Source organism: Cupressus sempervirens, chromosome 1, assembly GCF_028749045.1.
Source record: "Cupressus sempervirens isolate cs-2001-9-10 chromosome 1, ASM2874904v1, whole genome shotgun sequence".
Classification (NCBI taxonomy): Eukaryota; Viridiplantae; Streptophyta; class Pinopsida; order Cupressales; family Cupressaceae; genus Cupressus; species Cupressus sempervirens.
Genome location: NC_143118.1, coordinates 184,079,658 through 184,097,298, shown reverse-complemented (window position 1 = coordinate 184,097,298; position 17,641 = coordinate 184,079,658). Strand labels below are relative to the sequence as shown.

Here is a 17,641-nt window from a genome sequence, read left to right as displayed (position 1 = left end):
CTAAAAGCACTATGATGAAGTCTGCAAATGCAAGCTTGGTGACTTATCTCATATTGTATTGCATTTCAAGATAACCTCAGGTATCTTAGAAATACAAATTAGAATGAAACCTTTTACGACCATAGTTGTGATTCAGGTTCATGTCAATATTCAAATGAAACATCCAATCTATGTTTACTTTATAAATTTATAGATGGTGGGAAATTTTCCATATATCTTATGTAACATGTGTTTTCAATATGAACATTGAAAGCATTAGTACATTTGTTTTGCTAGTTTCAGGGATTATTGCAAGATAAGATCCAATTGTTTCCCTTTTCATCTTATTTTGTATATCACGTATTTCAAATTTCTCAAACATTTTACTTTTTAGAGTAAGTTTTTAGATGTAATTATTGAACCACTATCCTGAAAGTTTTTTCATCTAAAAGAAAACAAATTCTTAATCAATCTTTTATTATATAAGATAACGTGGGAAAACTTTTGTCGATACTGAATTTTCTACTCAAACAACTATGTATTAATTTTCTTCCAAAAAACAGGCAACTGGTGATTTCTTTTGGAAATTATTAGGGCCCATTTATTATTTAATTAAAATTGGAGTAAAAGCGTTCAGGAAGAAAAGTTTCAGTTGTGTTTAGCAGAGCCAGTCAAGCATTTCTTCTGTTGTATTCTTGTATGGAAACATTTATGCAGTATGAATGTAATCAGGAAAAGTGGTATGGTTTGTTCTGATGTTTATTGTGCAGGTGGTGGTAGTAGTAGTTCTGAATGCTTTAACATCTGCTCTTAAGTTAATGCATAACATTTGATCCCCATATAATTTAACTTTTTTTCTATGACTTTAAAACTTATATGCAAGGAAATATTGTAGAAAACTGATGTGATAGTGAATTAACAGAGATTGAGTAGTCTGTTTAAGGTGGAGCAAAGCTTTTTGCATTTTTTAAGTGGGATTATCTATGTTGCAAAGAGATGCATCTCCACCCCTTGGCACCTCTTACCTGTCCCCATTTTTGTTTCCTCTTCAGAAATAGTCTTAAGTTTTTAGGGCACATCTTTGTTTTGTACTTGTGCATTTCCCTCTTAATGTTTTTGAGGGGACTTAGAAGAACCCAAGGAGTTATTTATGTTTACTTAATACTTAGATTTGGCATTGACCTAATCTTTTCAGTGTCGGTTAGTTGTTTGTTAAGCGATGCTGTGAGGAAAAGTTTTGAAGCATGCCTGTGGCCAGCGGTAGTTAAAACTTACAATATTTTGTATTTGCAGTGCTTGGCTTGCAGAACGCACACTGCTTTTGTGCTATTTGTGGAAAATTATAATGAAATTGAATTCGTAACCATCATGGTGTGCTTCATGTTTTTGCTGTATCATCTTATATGTTCCTATTTTTTCTCTCTTTTTTGTCTAAGTTACTGATTTGGATGCGGATTCTGGAAGCAGGATTTTTTTTTTTGGATGCAGATGCGGAAGTGTGTGTGTGTGTGTATATATATACACATAAATATCAAATGCAGAATATATATATATATATATATATGCAAAGAAATACAAGAAATGTACAAAAACAAATCATTTGATAGTATGACTATGATACTTCATCCTTCAAGATATTTCAAAATTCATACGATATATCACTATGTGCTTGTCCAACATTAGAGTTTTATAGGAAAAAATAACCTAAAAAATTCAATTTAGGCACATGCATAATGGGGAACTTAAGTTTTTTTATGTTTTTGGCTGCTAAACCTGCAGGTGCTCCTGGATACGTGAGGAAGCCCTGTGGAAGCTGGCTGGAAGCCAGCCACAGGCTTCTAGATGCACATGGAAGCCAGATCCACAGGCTTTACAGGCTTCCGGCCAGCTTCCATAGGGCTTCCTCAAGTATCACGCATACGTCCGCATTGGATCTAGAAACCTGACCAGACTAAGACGAATTGATATCCTAGTTTTTTATTCATTAATTTATTTCTTCTTTTATTTTAGCCTGCACTTAACTCATCTTAAAGATATTGACAGCTTTAACATGAACTCATACTGTGCTGTACTACTTGGTGAACCAATACAATATAAATGGCTCGAGTCTATGGGAAACAACTGTCACCAAGAAATCAAGATAAGGTAAGGACACCGGCAGGGAAGTTCTTTGAATTTGTTATATCATTGCCATATCCTGCTTAGTAAACCATGTAAGCTTGTTTGCTGAGTAATAACATCTATAGTTGGAATTTTTTAGACAACTAACAAGACGACTTCAATTATACCTCTGTGAAGGGAGGTTTGACCTGTGCACTGATTGATAAATTTGTAAACTACACCATTTTGGATCACTCTTTACCTTTTTTAGTTTCACAGGGATTGCTAATTATATGTGAAATGAATTTCTGGATTATTAGTGTGTAATAGATGGATTGCTCCTTGCTCATTTCCTTCATAAACTCTGTCTTAATATGTTTCAAGTGTCCTTCGTGGAAGCATTTGTAAATAAACTGACTATGCATTTGCCTATTTGGTCTTTTCTCAGGTCTCTTTTCAAGTCTTTTAGTTGAACTTGATGTAAATTCTTTATCTAGAACTCTCACTTTCTTTTAACAGACCTAAAACTTGATTAGGGAGCATATTGCAAGGGTTTTTTTATAATTGAGTGATACATATTCTGCCTAATGCAATGCAGCTTCTTAATATGAACATTCTTTTTGTCAAGCTACTTACATGAAGTTTTCCGAGCAAGCTTTTCAAGGCTATAGGTTAATTATCATCTCATTTATCTGCATCACTCTATAAACGCACCCAGAAATCTAAGATTATACAGCAAGGTATAAGATTGGCATTTTCACTGTCAAGTGTAGTGGAGATTCTGGCTATGGTCATATTAGGTTGTAAAAGGTTCTTTGATCTGATTGGCATTATATTATGCTGGAGTATTTGACAGCTTAGTTAGGAAATAATTGACTTGTCCTTGGGCATGGTAATAAGAAATGCTATCTTGCTTATAAAAACGACACGTGATTCTGATTTTTGGCTGTTATGCTGTGTAAGTGAAAATTGTTACGCTTAGACGAATTTTATCAGTGGCTTCTTGTCACAGAATTACTCCCTAGGCAAATTTGTATTTTTAATTTAAAATCAAGCACATAGGACATCTTATATCATTGCATAAAACTTCAGAATATGGACCTGGTTTGCAAAGTTTGCCTTCAGACAGAACTGAAATGGTTTAGGAACTCTCATGCAAAACCTAGAAGTCAGACCTTGTGGCATTCAATTGGAATAGGTTTTACAGTGTTTGCCTACAGTTATATGATGTGATATTTTAGTTCCAAGATCGGGTAAAATTTCCAGGTGGATTAGTTTGTTAAAAGTCCCAGCAGGAGGTGTTGGAGGAAGCAAGGACTTTATACGATATGATGGTATTGGAAGTGTTGTGTATAAACAATGATAGACGTTGGCAGAATTTATAGTATTGGATTGTCTACAGAGTTGCTGGTATAACAACTTGTTTTATGGATAACTTGTTTTATGGATGCTGCTTCCAAAGTTGCCAGAGCCTTGTGCATCTGTTTTTTGTCAGGTTAAAGTGATATTAAAAGGAACTACAAGAGGGCAAAGGATACATATAACAAGTCGATTGTTTTGATTGGATTCATTGTAGGTAAAGGCAAGTCCAGTTTCATGTATTCATAAAACAAGTTATGCTTAGAACATAACTTGCTAACCTTGGGGAAACGAGGCCAAAGTCTTGGGAAGTAAAGTCAGTTATTTGCTTAAATGAGCTGATGAAGATTTTATGGACCTTGATAAACCTTGTTGCATCTGTTCTTGTGATCGATTAGATTGATAGAATGGAAGAGATAACTAAAAGAATGTACTGAAAAAATTCAGTGAAATGTGGAAAGGAGTTAATGCATTGTTAATGGGGTTTGGAGGCTAGGACATAATTGGTGTTAGGAAGATGATAATGCTCACCCTGAATATAAAATTGTCATCGTTGTCCTTGGCCTTGTGAATTCCTTAAACATAGGCTTTTGCAGAATTCTTTGTGGATGCCTGGAAATTGATCATGAGCTTGAACCAGAGAGTATCTGCTATGTTTTGTATTTACAGCAAACTGCTTTGTTGGTTGTTACAACGGTTGGAAATGTGCATGAAAAAGATTTTTCATTTCTTGCATGTTGCCAAATTGATCTTCAATTATAAGCAAGTGTAATAACTGCAGTGTTGGAGAAAAGATTTGAAGTGATTGTTGTTTGGGGAGTATTTGAGTCTGCAGGAACTCATTTTGTTTTATAACCAATTACATATAGGACTTGTGGGTTAGGATGGTGGAGTGAAAGAGCTTTACACTCATAAAAACTTGTTCAATTTGATGGTTGTTATTTTGCTGTCTTTTCATGTTTTCTATTTTGGTAGAGAACATATTCTGCAATTCATATTTTCCATACTGTTTGAGCATTACTGGTCTAGATGAAAGAATGGGTGACAGACTTGCTAGTAGCAAAAGACAAAGAAGATTGTCAGGCAGGCCCATTCTATCCCGTAGATGATATATTAAGTTGAGAGTTTGTTTTGATAACATTAAACAAAGAAAAACTTGAATTTAGATCTTTATTTCCATTGCCCTATCCGCATTTGTTGGTATGATATGGTTCTATTCAACTATGAAGACTTTTTAACTTGACAATTTTGGGACTCTGTTTCTACATATAATTTGTTTGAGTGGCATAAATTGTAGATTCCCCAAATCCATCCGTAATTGCTCAATACAGGTTCATGAGAAGTCCAAAGAATTCCACATCTCATTCTCATAGGTTAAGGATCAACTTTGATTTGATTGTTCTAAATTAAGGGCTATCCAAATTGAAGTATTTGGATCTCTGTTGCCATTCTGACTTTCTACAGCTTTTTTTCCAACTCCCAGGCATATAAGCGACAACTCATTTCTAAATGCTTCACAAAGATGAACAATTATGACCCACATGCAATTGTTTTAGAGTGGCTTATGACATCCAATCTGTATGATTGTGTTAGGGTAGCCTATGGTACTTATGAAGCATGTGCAGAGTGAAGTTGACAAGTCTTTATTTAGGTATACAAGTTGAACAACGATTTGTTATACAGTGCTGTTAAGTATCAGAATTTGCACCCTATACTGAATTGAAAGAGTTCAGTAATTTTGGCATAACATGGGAATCACTTCTTGGTGAGACATGCAATGGAAGTGAAACCTCCGGTTTCTAAGCCGGTTCCTATTGAATGATCAGTGAAATTTCCATGAATCTAATCTAAACTTGTGGGAAAATGGATAGAAATTACTAAAAATAATCTTAAAAACCTACATTTTAAACTAAAGAGACAAGTGATACACCAAAAGTGATATGAAAGTTTGGATATAAATGACAGAGAAGGATTATTCAATTACTTGAGTAGATACAAAACACTCCCTTCCGGTAAAGACTTGCATAAATAATTTGTAATAAAGTCCGAAGAATGAACTTGCAAAAGGAGGAATACAAATGCCTCTCTCCTATCAGTTTCACCTTCTAAAACATAGATTACAACCTGCAAATAAACTTACTCTTTTGCAACTAGGTGTTAGGGTGAGACAAAAACAATATGGAAGAATTAGAGTTCACTAGTTGTTCTTATCAAATCATTTTGACAATAAACATAGACTTGCAAAAAGAAAGGTAAGTAAAAAAATAGACTCAAATAGCATAAACTCAACTGCTGCCACCTGTATTTAACTTTTAAAATGAGTTACAAATCTCTGTAAACAAAAAGTTAAGGACCAAAAGTCACAAAAACTTCTTCTGCATAATTAGAACTCTCCTCATTTGAACCAACACATGTATGGAAATGTGGCAAACGAGTAGCATCATTAATAACTCTTGTGACTAGTTGATCCACTGAAGATGTGGGGTCAACTCCAATGGCTGGTGTATCAAAACTTTTTGTCTTTTGTCTTGTGACATCAGGCTGCAATTCGTAAAATTCTTTGCGTGATGAAATGTTTGTCACCATGCATTCTTCTGTTGCTTAGGGCTACTTGTTTCTTTTAACTTGATGCCATAATTGGAAGTTTGTTTTCCCTTTTCCATTATCGCAATAATACAACACATGTATCATTCATAAGGCAATATCATGCCCTTACGTTATTCACTTTTGCACCTTGTTATAGTAATCTGATACTTGAATGTGAATGCTTCTCACTAGTTACATAGAGGAATGATATTGGCATACTGTTGTTCTCATTCTGAATCCTCTTGTTTACTTTTTAAACATCTTTCCTCGTATACTTTCTCCCTTTGTCTAGTTCATAGCTTCTAGCCCTATGATTCCTCTTTTGCTAATAGTGTGACCATGCTGTTCTATCAACAATAGTTTACAATTTTTATTATTTCAGCATGAACATATTGCGACTGTTCAATTGTTTCTGATGCAAATCTAATGCTTGCTCTTTTGTTATAGAATTGAAAGCTCTTTGTTGATTTTTGCTGTTACTGTTGTATTACCCTCCATTTTCGTGATATGTGAAAGAGTATTTCATGAGGTTTGTGACACTCATAAACTATTCTTTTGTGATTTGCACCTGTGCCTTGTGAAATCAACATGTTTGTTCTTGATTATAATGAAAGGTTTCATATTAGAATTAATATGTACCTTTGACATTATATTTTCTGCTTTTTTCCTACTTGAACACTTAGAATACACTTTATTGTTTTTGATATGTATTCAGAATAGGAAAAATATTGCATGTGTGGGTACGTAGTTGTAGGTATTTAGTCATTGCTTAGATCTTTCAAGATCTAACCCCACTTTTTCCTGTGCAGGAGAACGAAGATTGGGAACTGTCAGAACAAGAGCTAGCCCAAGAGCGGCATCAAAGACCATCTAACTAGTCAAAAGTTGAAAAGGCAATGACTGGTTACCTCTAACTCTACCTTCCTATATTATATTTTTCTTTGTTCTCAATATGTATGAAAGGTAGTAGTTAGAGTCACGACTTGTGTGAGATTCTTCATTTTCAGCATTTTTCTATTCATTCCATACTTTGTAAAATCGGAAATTGTACATATGAGTTGATGATTTATACAACGAACATTGTACTTCCTTTTGCTCATGATTTCTATATGACTGCAAAATTATGATATGTAGATGAGTAGAAAATGAATGATTTGGATGATTTTTTCTGCCATCTTACTTTTAAAGTAAAATTCTAGCATGTGTAGAATTTTAGTAACATTTTTGGCGATCTTTGCTGTATGTCAGCTTGCTAGACATTTGACCAGTTTGCTTTATTCATTGGGTATTGAGTATGAAATTATGCATCCCTAGCACCTAGACCTGACACAAAACAACTTCTAAAGTTGCTGGTTTAGTTTTGAATGCATGCATGTGAGCTTAATAGGACTCAAGACTCTTATTAGGTTGACAGATATGCATGATCAAACTCAAGTATCAACTTTAGAAGTCAAAACCTTCATAGTCAACTATTTTGGTTATGTGTGGATGAATGCATAAAAATGAATGGATGCATACACATGGTAGATATATGGATATGCATATATGTATGGTTAGCAACCAGACCTGTATAGCTGCAACGGTATGTATATGCATATGTATGTGTACTAGGTACAAGTAGACGTTCAAACACATATATTGATGCATGCATAAATGAAATGGGTGGAATATGATAGCTTAACAACATAAACCAACAACTTGACTAACCTAAAGCTACAAAACAAGAACGTAACCTAGGACAGAAAACAACAAAAGACAAGTGCTTGGACAACACTTTAAAACTTAACTAAAATGCAGATGAATTTATTGAAAGTATGAAAACTAACCTAGTATATACAAGATAGGATTGAAACTTATACCTCGAAATAGGGCTTGAGGTGAATCCCATTTACAGGGATTGGTAAAACATCTCCCTCCATTGTAGCTAGTTGGAAAGCATTATGCTCCTTACATTCAGCAATTAGAAATGGCCTAGCCCACATGCGATCGAACTTATTATGATGGCCTAGCCTGCTTTTAAGAATATCCCATTTCAGCACAATATAACTCACGCTGAATTCTTTGGCTCTTGCTTTCCTGTCAAAGCTTCTCTTGACTTGCATCTACTAAGATTCCATAGTTTGCATAGCTTTTCTTCTACTTTCTTCCAACTCCATTAATTGTGCGCATCGCACCAAAATAGGATCACCTTCTTCAAAAAGAACCAATTGAGTGACAAGATCAAACGCTGGCAACTCTGTTTCAATAGACAACCGAGCTTCTTTCCCATAGACTAACCGATAAGGTGAATTTTCAATAATTTGTTTTGGAGTGATTCTATTTGCCCATAAGGCAGCCTTCAATTTAGAGTACCAATCTCGTTGATTCTCTTGCAAAGTTCTTTTAATAATCCTTATCAGATTCTTATTAAAGGATTCTGCTAACCCATTACCTTGTGGGTAATAATTGGAACTAGTACTAAGATAAATTCCATGCTTGAATGCCCAATTAGTCACTTTTAATCCAATGAAAGCAAGTGCATTATCAGAAATGATAGAATCAGGTACTCCAAATCTGTTCACAATATCATCGTAAAAATTAAGGACTGCTGTCTCATTTGCATCCTTTAGCGCTGCTGCTTCTATCTAGCGTGTGAAATAATCAGTAGCAGTAATTGTCCATTTGTGTCCTGCAATTGATGGAGGGTTGATAGGCCCTATAAAGTCAACACCCCATTTTTGAAAAGGTTGTTCTATTTTAATTGGCTGCAAAGGCAAAGCTGGTAGCCTTTCTTTTCTTGCAAACATGGCACACTTGATACATTTTCTAACATACGCATGGCTGTCTTTAAAAATATCAGGCCAATAATATCCACCTCGAAGAATCTTATATGTTGTTGTTCTAGGGGAAAAATGTCCTCCTGAATGACCATCATGGAATTCATGGAAAATATTTGTAACTTGATCTGAATCAATACATCTAAGAAGGACACCATTCTGATCTTTTCGATACAAAATATCATTAATTAAGACGAAGGGAATAGATTGTAACTGATAATACCTCCGTTTTGCCTTGTCCAAATTGGTTGGACACTCGCTGGTCTTTAAGAAATGAACCATAGCCTGTAACCAGCTTGCTGCTCTATCATTGTTTTTTGTGGTGCCAATCAACAAAACAATATTTGCTTGCCTTTGAAGTTCTGAAACCTTTGATCAGCAATCTGTTCACATAAGCCTTTGCCTCTAACTAACTTAGTTATCTGAATATCCACGTCATACTCCATGACCCGTGTTATCCAGCCAGTTTGCTTTTCATTCAAATCTTTACTCAAAAGAAATTCTTTAACACTTGGATGTGCCACACACAAAATTACTTTATTATGTGTCAACAAGTGCCTGAATTTTTTAAGGCTCTTAACAATAGAAAGCACATGTTTCTCAACAAAGCTATACCTTTGCTCATAGTCTTCAAGACCTTTGCTGAAAAAAGCGATTGACTATTCCAATCCTTCTAAATTCTTTTGTACTACCATAGCAGAAATAACATCAAAGCCACCATACGCATAAACAATAAAATCCTTACTAAAATCAGGATTTATCAACATTGGGGCTGCTGCTAAAGCATCTTTAATTGCCTGAAAATTTTCTTTTGCTTCTTTAGTCCAAGCAAAAACAATGTTTTTCTTAAGCATAGTTGTTAGTGGTTTAATCAATGCTGCAATATCAGGCATAAAACTTCTCACAAAATTTATACAGCCAATAAAACTTTGAAGACCCTTTTTATGCTGAGGTAAAGACAACTCCAAAATTGCTGCAACTCGCTCAGGATCTACTGTAATACCTTCTTTTGATACAACATATCCAAGCAATTTATCTTCATGGACAGAAAAAATGCACTTTTTTGGATTTAATGAAATACCAAATTCCCTACAACGCTTAAAGATCTGCTTCAAATGGTTAATATGATCTACCACTTTGTGAGAGTAAACAATGATGTCATCAAGATATACCAAAACAAACTTATGCATCAGATTGCTGAAACCCATTTCCATCACTTTCTGAAAAGTTGCTCCAACAATGGACAGTCCAAATGGCATTCTTTGATATGCCATTGTTCCCCACTTCTTAGTAAATGTTATTTTGAATTGGTCTTCTTTCTTCACCAAAATCTGATTATAGCCTGAATATCCATCTAGCAAGGAAAACCGATCAGCTCTTGACACATACTGTAATATCCACTTCCATTGATGGAAGTGGATGTCTATCTTTTAATGAAACTTTATTCAAGTCTCTGAAATCCCCACACAATCTTAGTTCTCCATTCTTTTTCCTTACAGGGACCAAATTAGCAACCTAGCTTGTATGCTCAATGGGAAAAATTATTTTGCTTTCAATCATTCTGAAAACTTCCTTTTGCATCAAAGGCTCCAATCTAGGATTAATTGGCCTTTGTTTCTGCTGAACAGGTTTAACTATTAAATCTTGCTCTTTAGTGTGTTGTGCAAGCTGTGAATCAAAACCTTTCAAATCACTATATTCCCATGCAAAAACATCACTAAATTCTTGAAATAAATGAAGAAAGGATTGTTTTTCTTCAATAGAATTCACTTTGCCAAATTTAAGACATTTTCCATGTGCAATTTCCAAGACTTTATACTGATTTTGTTTTACCAGTAGGTTTTCTTTACCAACGTTTACTTGGTCATCCGAATTAAAAACACTTTCCATCGTCACTAACCCCTTAGGCAACTTATTGTTTTTTAGCTACAATACTTGATCTCCATATTGATCTTTGTATCTCTATTGGTTTGAATTAGCAAAAATATCCTCTTCAAACAAGAATTGCAAAATCTGTTCATCACTTTCAAAAACTTGCCAATTGACATTATTATCAAGTACTGAAGGCCTGGTAATAACTTTTATATGTTGCTGATCAGATTTACAATGTCATACTGAGCGCCTACAGCTGCTAACCTATCAACATGCTGATTTTTACTTCTGGAAATAGCAAGTATGTTAAAGGCATCAAAATTCTCAAGAAGATCCCACACTCTATGCCTATAAGATTTAAGAACATCATTTTTAACAGCATTTAGGCCTCTTACTTGGTTTACTATCAATTCACTATCACCATATACCTTTAAACATTTGATGGCCCATTCCAATCCATGAATCAAACCCTCATACATAGTTATATTATTCGTGCATGAAAAATTGATTCTGAAAGCAGCATAATACTTTTCATTTTTAGGTGAAACTAACATAACACCCCCACCAACACCTTGTTTACCCTTTGAGTCGTCAAAAAAATACTCCATAGCTGATTTTGTGATTCTTCCAACTGATTTTCTGGTTTTACTAAATTGGGAATAACTGCATCTTGCTCATGTATGACATAAGTCCCTAAATCAGCATGTTTCAAATCATAAAAATGATTTTCTAAAGTTTGACTTAACGCCCATTCATCAAGGAGGATATTCGGAACATCATCTAGTTGGGTTCTAGCTTTAGTAGTTATATCATGCTCTTCTTCATCAAATGAAAGCAAATTTGCATTCAAGGCACTAGGTACGTATGGCTCTATATGATTTCTTGCAAGCAATTCAGACTTAATTGTTACCTTAGTACCATATCTAGTCCTAAAGAGCATATGAGACCAGTCAGATGATAAATAGCCCCCAATTTTTGCAGTAAAGTCTCTAGACAAATAGATGGCAAAATATGGAGGTAAGTCTATTATATAGATATCTTGTTGAATGGCAAAATTAGGACAGGCATGAAGAGTAAGACTTGCATCCTTGATCAGACCTATAGTAACAATAGATGTTCCATCAAGCTGAACAACACCTCTTTCAATGGGTTGATACTTTAATCCTAACTGGTTAGCTAGCTTTTTGGGCATGACTAAGCTTATAGCCCCACTATCAACCATACAGTTATGAACTAATTTATCACCAATAATTAATGAAAGATAGAAAGGAGGAGGTTTAACCATCTTACTTGATTCATTGGCAATTTTATCACTGTCCTCTTGCTTCTCATCAGCAAATGTCAATACAGCTTTTGTTGGTTCATCCACAGCTCCCTTAGGATCTGCCCCATCAGATAAAGCTTTCTTCAAAATATCAGTTTGGCTCGGAATAGCCAATGTCTCCCACATTGACTTGGACACATTCATCTTCTTCAAATTCTCCACAATATTAAAAGGTACAACAACGTGCGACTTTTGATGCGCTTTAGCATCAATATGTTTTGTTTGCTTGTGAAAATTCTCCTTGGTGGCAAGGACATTAGTATCTTCCATAGTATTTGTGGAACATAATAGTTCAATTGTATCAGGTGCTTTATTTTTATTTGGCATCTGCTCTGTTTCAAGAGCCCTTTTCTTGGCTCGAGTATTGGCTAATATTGGTGAATCATTATTTACTGCACAAAACTCATCTCTTTGCCAGTTAAGGAAAGCAGTTTCAGGAGTATGTGAATCAAGTTGTTGTTTAGGTGCATCATTCGTTGCATTCTGCTGTCCTACAACTGTATTTTGTACCATCAATGCTTGATTAATCACCCCATTGGTGCAAGTAGCCTGATTATGTGGTTCATTGCAAGGATAACACCATTCGAAGTCTACTGCAAGATTATTTTGCATAGGTACAATGTCTTTTACTGGATTAACAACATTAAGAGGGGTCGGGTTATAAGGCTGAAAAGGTCTTTGATTGATGGTTTTCCTATAACCCATTGCATTACCCTGATATGGTTGTCTATTTGCTTGGACTTGGCCTTGGTTTTGCTGCTAGTAAGATGGATTTACAACTTGATTTTGTTGTTGATAAGGTGGTCTAGGCTGAAATTGTTGTTTTTTCAAATTTACCATCTCATTGTTAAAAGTTTGCACCATATTCTCAATTTTGAGTTGATTGTTTTTTATCTCCTACAGCTCTTGTGAAGGGTCTGCTACATCAATTTCTTGACTAGGAACAATAGGTAAAGGATTAAAAGGTGGGATTGCTAATGGCATATTTGGCTGAATAACGGGAAAAATAGGCATTGGAGGCCTAGGGGCTATTTTTCCTGCTTGGATAAGGCTATTTTCAGCTCTAATAACAATATCATATGCTTGAGGTAGTGAAACACCTCCTGTTGATTAAATCATTATAGACATATCACTATTTAAGCTTTTGAGGAAGTAGAGAAATGCATGACCTGCTGAAGGTCTTACCGAGATAGGTATTCTGGTCCAAGTTCTTTGAAACCGATTGTTGAAATCCATCATTTGCTCTTGGGGAGCACGTTTTATAGTTGTGAGCTGCTCTACTAGGGACAAATAATCTAACTTATCTTCAAAATGCTTTGTCAAAGCATCACCCAAAGCATCCCATGAATTGATTGAACCGACAGCCAAACTTCTAAACCATTGAAGCGCCTTTCCTTTAAGAGATGTTGCAAGTAACTTGGCAGCGACATCTTCTTTTGTAACATGAGGAACACTGCACAATGTAGCAAAGTCTTTGATATGTTCATATGCTATAGTTTGAGTCTATCCAGTGAAATCTGGTAAACTCTTTAAGGCAGGTAGAGGTATATCATGATGTTGGGCAAAATTTAAAGGGCTCCCCTGATTGAATGGCACAAAAGCAAATGCTCTTGCCATTGGAGGAGGTAATGGTACTTGCTGCTGTGGTGCTAAAATCTGGATAGGAACAATTTGTGTAAATAATACACTCTGTTTCAACAAAAAAATTGTATTTGTTGTAGTTGCTGGTATGAAGCTGGTACTTCCTGTAGTTATAGTTGAAGTAGTAGAAATATTAGTTTCAAATGATTCAGTTCTCAATGTTGGACTTGCTGAACGCTTGAATTTTCTTTGACGTGATTAATTTCTTCTACCATACACACGAATATCAGGGGCTAAAAGCTGCCTTCTTGATGCTGGCTTAGTTTTGGCAAGAGTTCTTCCGCACCTTTTTGGAGTTTCTAGCTGTAAATATTCAAAAGAAGCATAACTTCTTGTTTGAATCTTTCTCATAAATTTATTGAACTTAGCTGGCTGGTTGAAACATGGCTATTTGTTGTACCAGTACAACTGGTATTTTCTGAAAAAATATGCTCGTGTCTCACCGGGCATGCCAAAACTGTTAAGTACCAAAATTTGCACCCTGCACTGAACTGAAAGAATTCAATAATTTTGGCATAACATGGGAATCACTTCTTGGTGAGACATGCAATGGAAGTGAAACCTCTGGTTTCTAGGCCGGTTCCTATTGAATGATCAGTGAAATTTCCATGAATCTAATCTAAACTTGTGGGAAAAAAGATAGAAATTATGGAAAATAATCCTAAAAACCTACAGTCTAAACTAAAGAGACAGGTGATACACCAAAAGTTCTGAAAGTTTGGATATAAATGACAGAGAAGGATTATTCAATTACTTGAGTAGATACAAAACACTCCCTTCCTGTAAATACTTGCATAAATAATTTGTAATAAAGTTTGAAGAATGAACTTGCAAAAGGAGGAATACAAGCGTCTCTCCTATCAGTTTTACCTTTTAAAACATAGATTACAACCTGCAAATAAACTTACTCCTCTACAACCAGGTGTTTGGGTGAGACAAAAACATGGAAGAATAAGAGTTCACTAGTTCTTCTTATCAAATCACTTTGACAATACACACAGACTTGCAAAAAGAAAGAAAGGTTCAAAAATAGACTCAAATAGCATAAACTCAATTGTTGTCACCTGTATTTAACTTTCAAAATGAGTTACAAATCGCTGCAAACAATAAGTTAAGGACCAAAAGTCACAAAAACTTCTTTTGCATAATCATAACTCTCCTCATTTGAACCAAAACATGTATGGAAATGTGGCAAACGAGTAGCATCATAAATAACTCCCGTGACTTGTTGATCCACTGAAGATGTGGGGTCAACTCGAACGGGTGGTGTATCAAAACTTTTTGTCTTTTGTTTTGTGACATCAGGCTGCAATTCGTAAAATTCTTTGCTTGATGAAATGTTTGTCACCATGCATTCTTCTATTGCTCAGGGCTACCTGTTGTTTCTTTTAACTTGATGCCATAATTGGAAGTTTGTTTTCCCTTTTCCATTATTGCAATAATACAACACGTGTATCATTCATAAGGTAATATCATGCCCTTACATTATTCACTTTTGCACCTTGATATAGTAATTTGATACTTGAATGTGAATGCTTCTCACTGGCTACATAGAGGAATGATATTGGCATACTGTTTTTCTCATTCTGAATCCTCTTGTTTACTTTTTAAACATCTTTCCTTGTAGACTTTCTCCCTCTGTCTAGTTCATAGCTTCCAGCCCTATGATTCCTCTTTTGCCAATAGTGTGACCATGTTGTTCTATCAACAATAGTTTACTATTTTTATTATTTCAGCATGAACATATTGCTGCTGTTGAATTGTTTCTAATGCAAATCTGAAGCTTGCTCTTTTGTTATAGAATTGAAAGCTCTTTGTTGATTTTTATTGTTACTGCTGTATTACCCTCCATTTTCGTGATATGTGAAAGAGTATTTCATGAGGTTTGTGACACTCATAAACTATTCTTTTGTGATTTGCACCTGTTCCTTGTGAAATCAACATGCTTGTTCTTGATTATAATGAAAGGTTTCATATCAGAATTAATGTCCCTTTAACATTATATTTTTCTGCTTTTTTTCCACTTGAACACTTAGAATACACTTTACCGTTTTTGATATGTATTCGAAATAGGAAAAATATTGCATGTGTGGGTACATAGTTGTATGTATTCAGTCATTGCTTAGATCTTTCAAGATCTAACCCCACTTTTCCCTATGCAGGAGAACAAAGACTGGGAACTGTCAGAACAAGATCTGGACTAGGAGCGGCATCAAAGTTCATCTAACCAGTCAAAAGCTGAAAAGGCAATGACTAGTTACCTCTAACTCTACCTTCTTGTGTTATATTTTTCTTTGTTCTCAATATGTATAAAAGGCAGTAGTTAGACTCACGGCTTGTGTGAGATTCTTCATTTCCAGCATTTTTCTATTCATTCCATACTTTGTAAAATTGAAAATTGTACATATCAGTTGATGATTTATACAATGAACATTGTACTTCTTTTTGCTCATGATTTCTATATGATTGCAAAATTATGAAATGTAGATGAATAGAAAATGAATGATTTGGATGATTTTTTCTGCAATGTTACTATTAAGGTAAAATAACAACATGTGTAGAATTTCAGTAACAGGTGCAAGAGCTTTTGGAAAAACAATGTATGCATTTTGATCAAGGTTTCTAATTGTACATCACCATCTCTTGTTCCTCTTTTTCCACTCCTAAGCAAGCCCACTAGCTCCTCTTTTAAGATTTTTTTTGCAACCATATTTTTACTTTCCTCTTCCTAATAATGAATTGCTGGCTGCAATCTGAAATGCTGACTCAAAAAGCGCACACATTTTTTTCAGCAACTATTGCTTATTAAACATGGACTGTGGAAAACTCATGCTTTATGAACCAATTTAATTCTCTTTGTTACAAGGGTCATCTTTTAGATGAGAAGTTGATCTCGATCTTGATTTTATTGGGCAAAATTGTCCAAGCATTGCCAACAATGTGAGCTATTTGCTTTTCATATGCATTTTAACACTTCTCATGTTGAGACTTATTGTGGTTATAACTAAGCCCTTTAATTGACGAGGTTCTGACTAGAGGCTTACTGAAGTATAACAAAATATTTGGACCAACTACCTAGAAGAAGCAACTAGTTAGGAATATAAGGAATTTATCTAAGACCTCTAGGTCAATACGCTTCATATATATAAAAGCTTTCATGGTTGAAATGTTATATTTTCATGCAATAAAAGATTCTGAATGATATGGACATTTTGAAAATTGTTGACATTACATTCTCACGTTAACATTTTGTGGCCACTTAACGCTATCTACTTTTGAACTACATTAACTAAATAAAGTTTTTTTTCCAACTACTTTAATTGCCTAAGAACTAAGCTTGAACTCTTATTGCCAATCTTGATTCAAATGCTACTACAAGATTTGTCGATGTAACAATAAGTGGAGGGGACATGGAGAGAAGATGGTGGAACAACTCACCTACCCTTAAAAGTAAAACTTGACTTATATCAAGGGATGACATGCTAAGGAAACGCCTACCAATTACGTTGAATAGAGTTCTGTACAACCAATAAATTTGCCATACAAACTTTAAATGCAAGATGTAGGATGACGTAACAATTTTAAATGCATAATTCTAATTTTGGAGAAAATAGTATTGAATATAAAAATTAACAAAAGCCTAACGTCTTGATAAAATTGTGAAGATACATTCACTAACAGCTTGCCACATTTTATATGGAGAATCCTTTAGGGATAAATTCTTCACCCGATTAGGAGAAACATATTCATTAGATTTGCATGACTTCAGGTTGGAGCTAACCTCACATGTAAGATGATTTTATTTGTGAGGTTGTATGACTTCACTGGAGGGGGAATTCATATACTTTGTGACATGCTTAATAATTAGAATTGCTATTGAGATTTTTCATATACATTTGGACAATGGTAGTTTAAGTTTGCTTCCTCTTCAAGAAATCACCATCCCTTCATCGCCTTGTTTTGC

General features: G+C 34.8%; 1 long non-coding RNA gene across 2 annotated transcripts; it reads left to right on the top strand.

Moving 5' to 3' along the window:
* The first annotated feature begins 1,535 nt into the window (after positions 1-1,535).
* LOC149576745 (uncharacterized) lies at positions 1,536-16,129 on the top strand. 2 transcript variants are annotated; one of them, XR_016362103.1, is made up of 3 exons: positions 1,536-2,124; positions 6,834-6,917; positions 15,840-16,129. It is a non-coding gene; the product is annotated as an uncharacterized LOC149576745 (long non-coding RNA). The 2 variants fall into 2 exon arrangements; XR_016362106.1 differs by having other exon boundaries at positions 6,834-6,927.
* Positions 16,130-17,641: the final 1,512 nt, after the last annotated feature.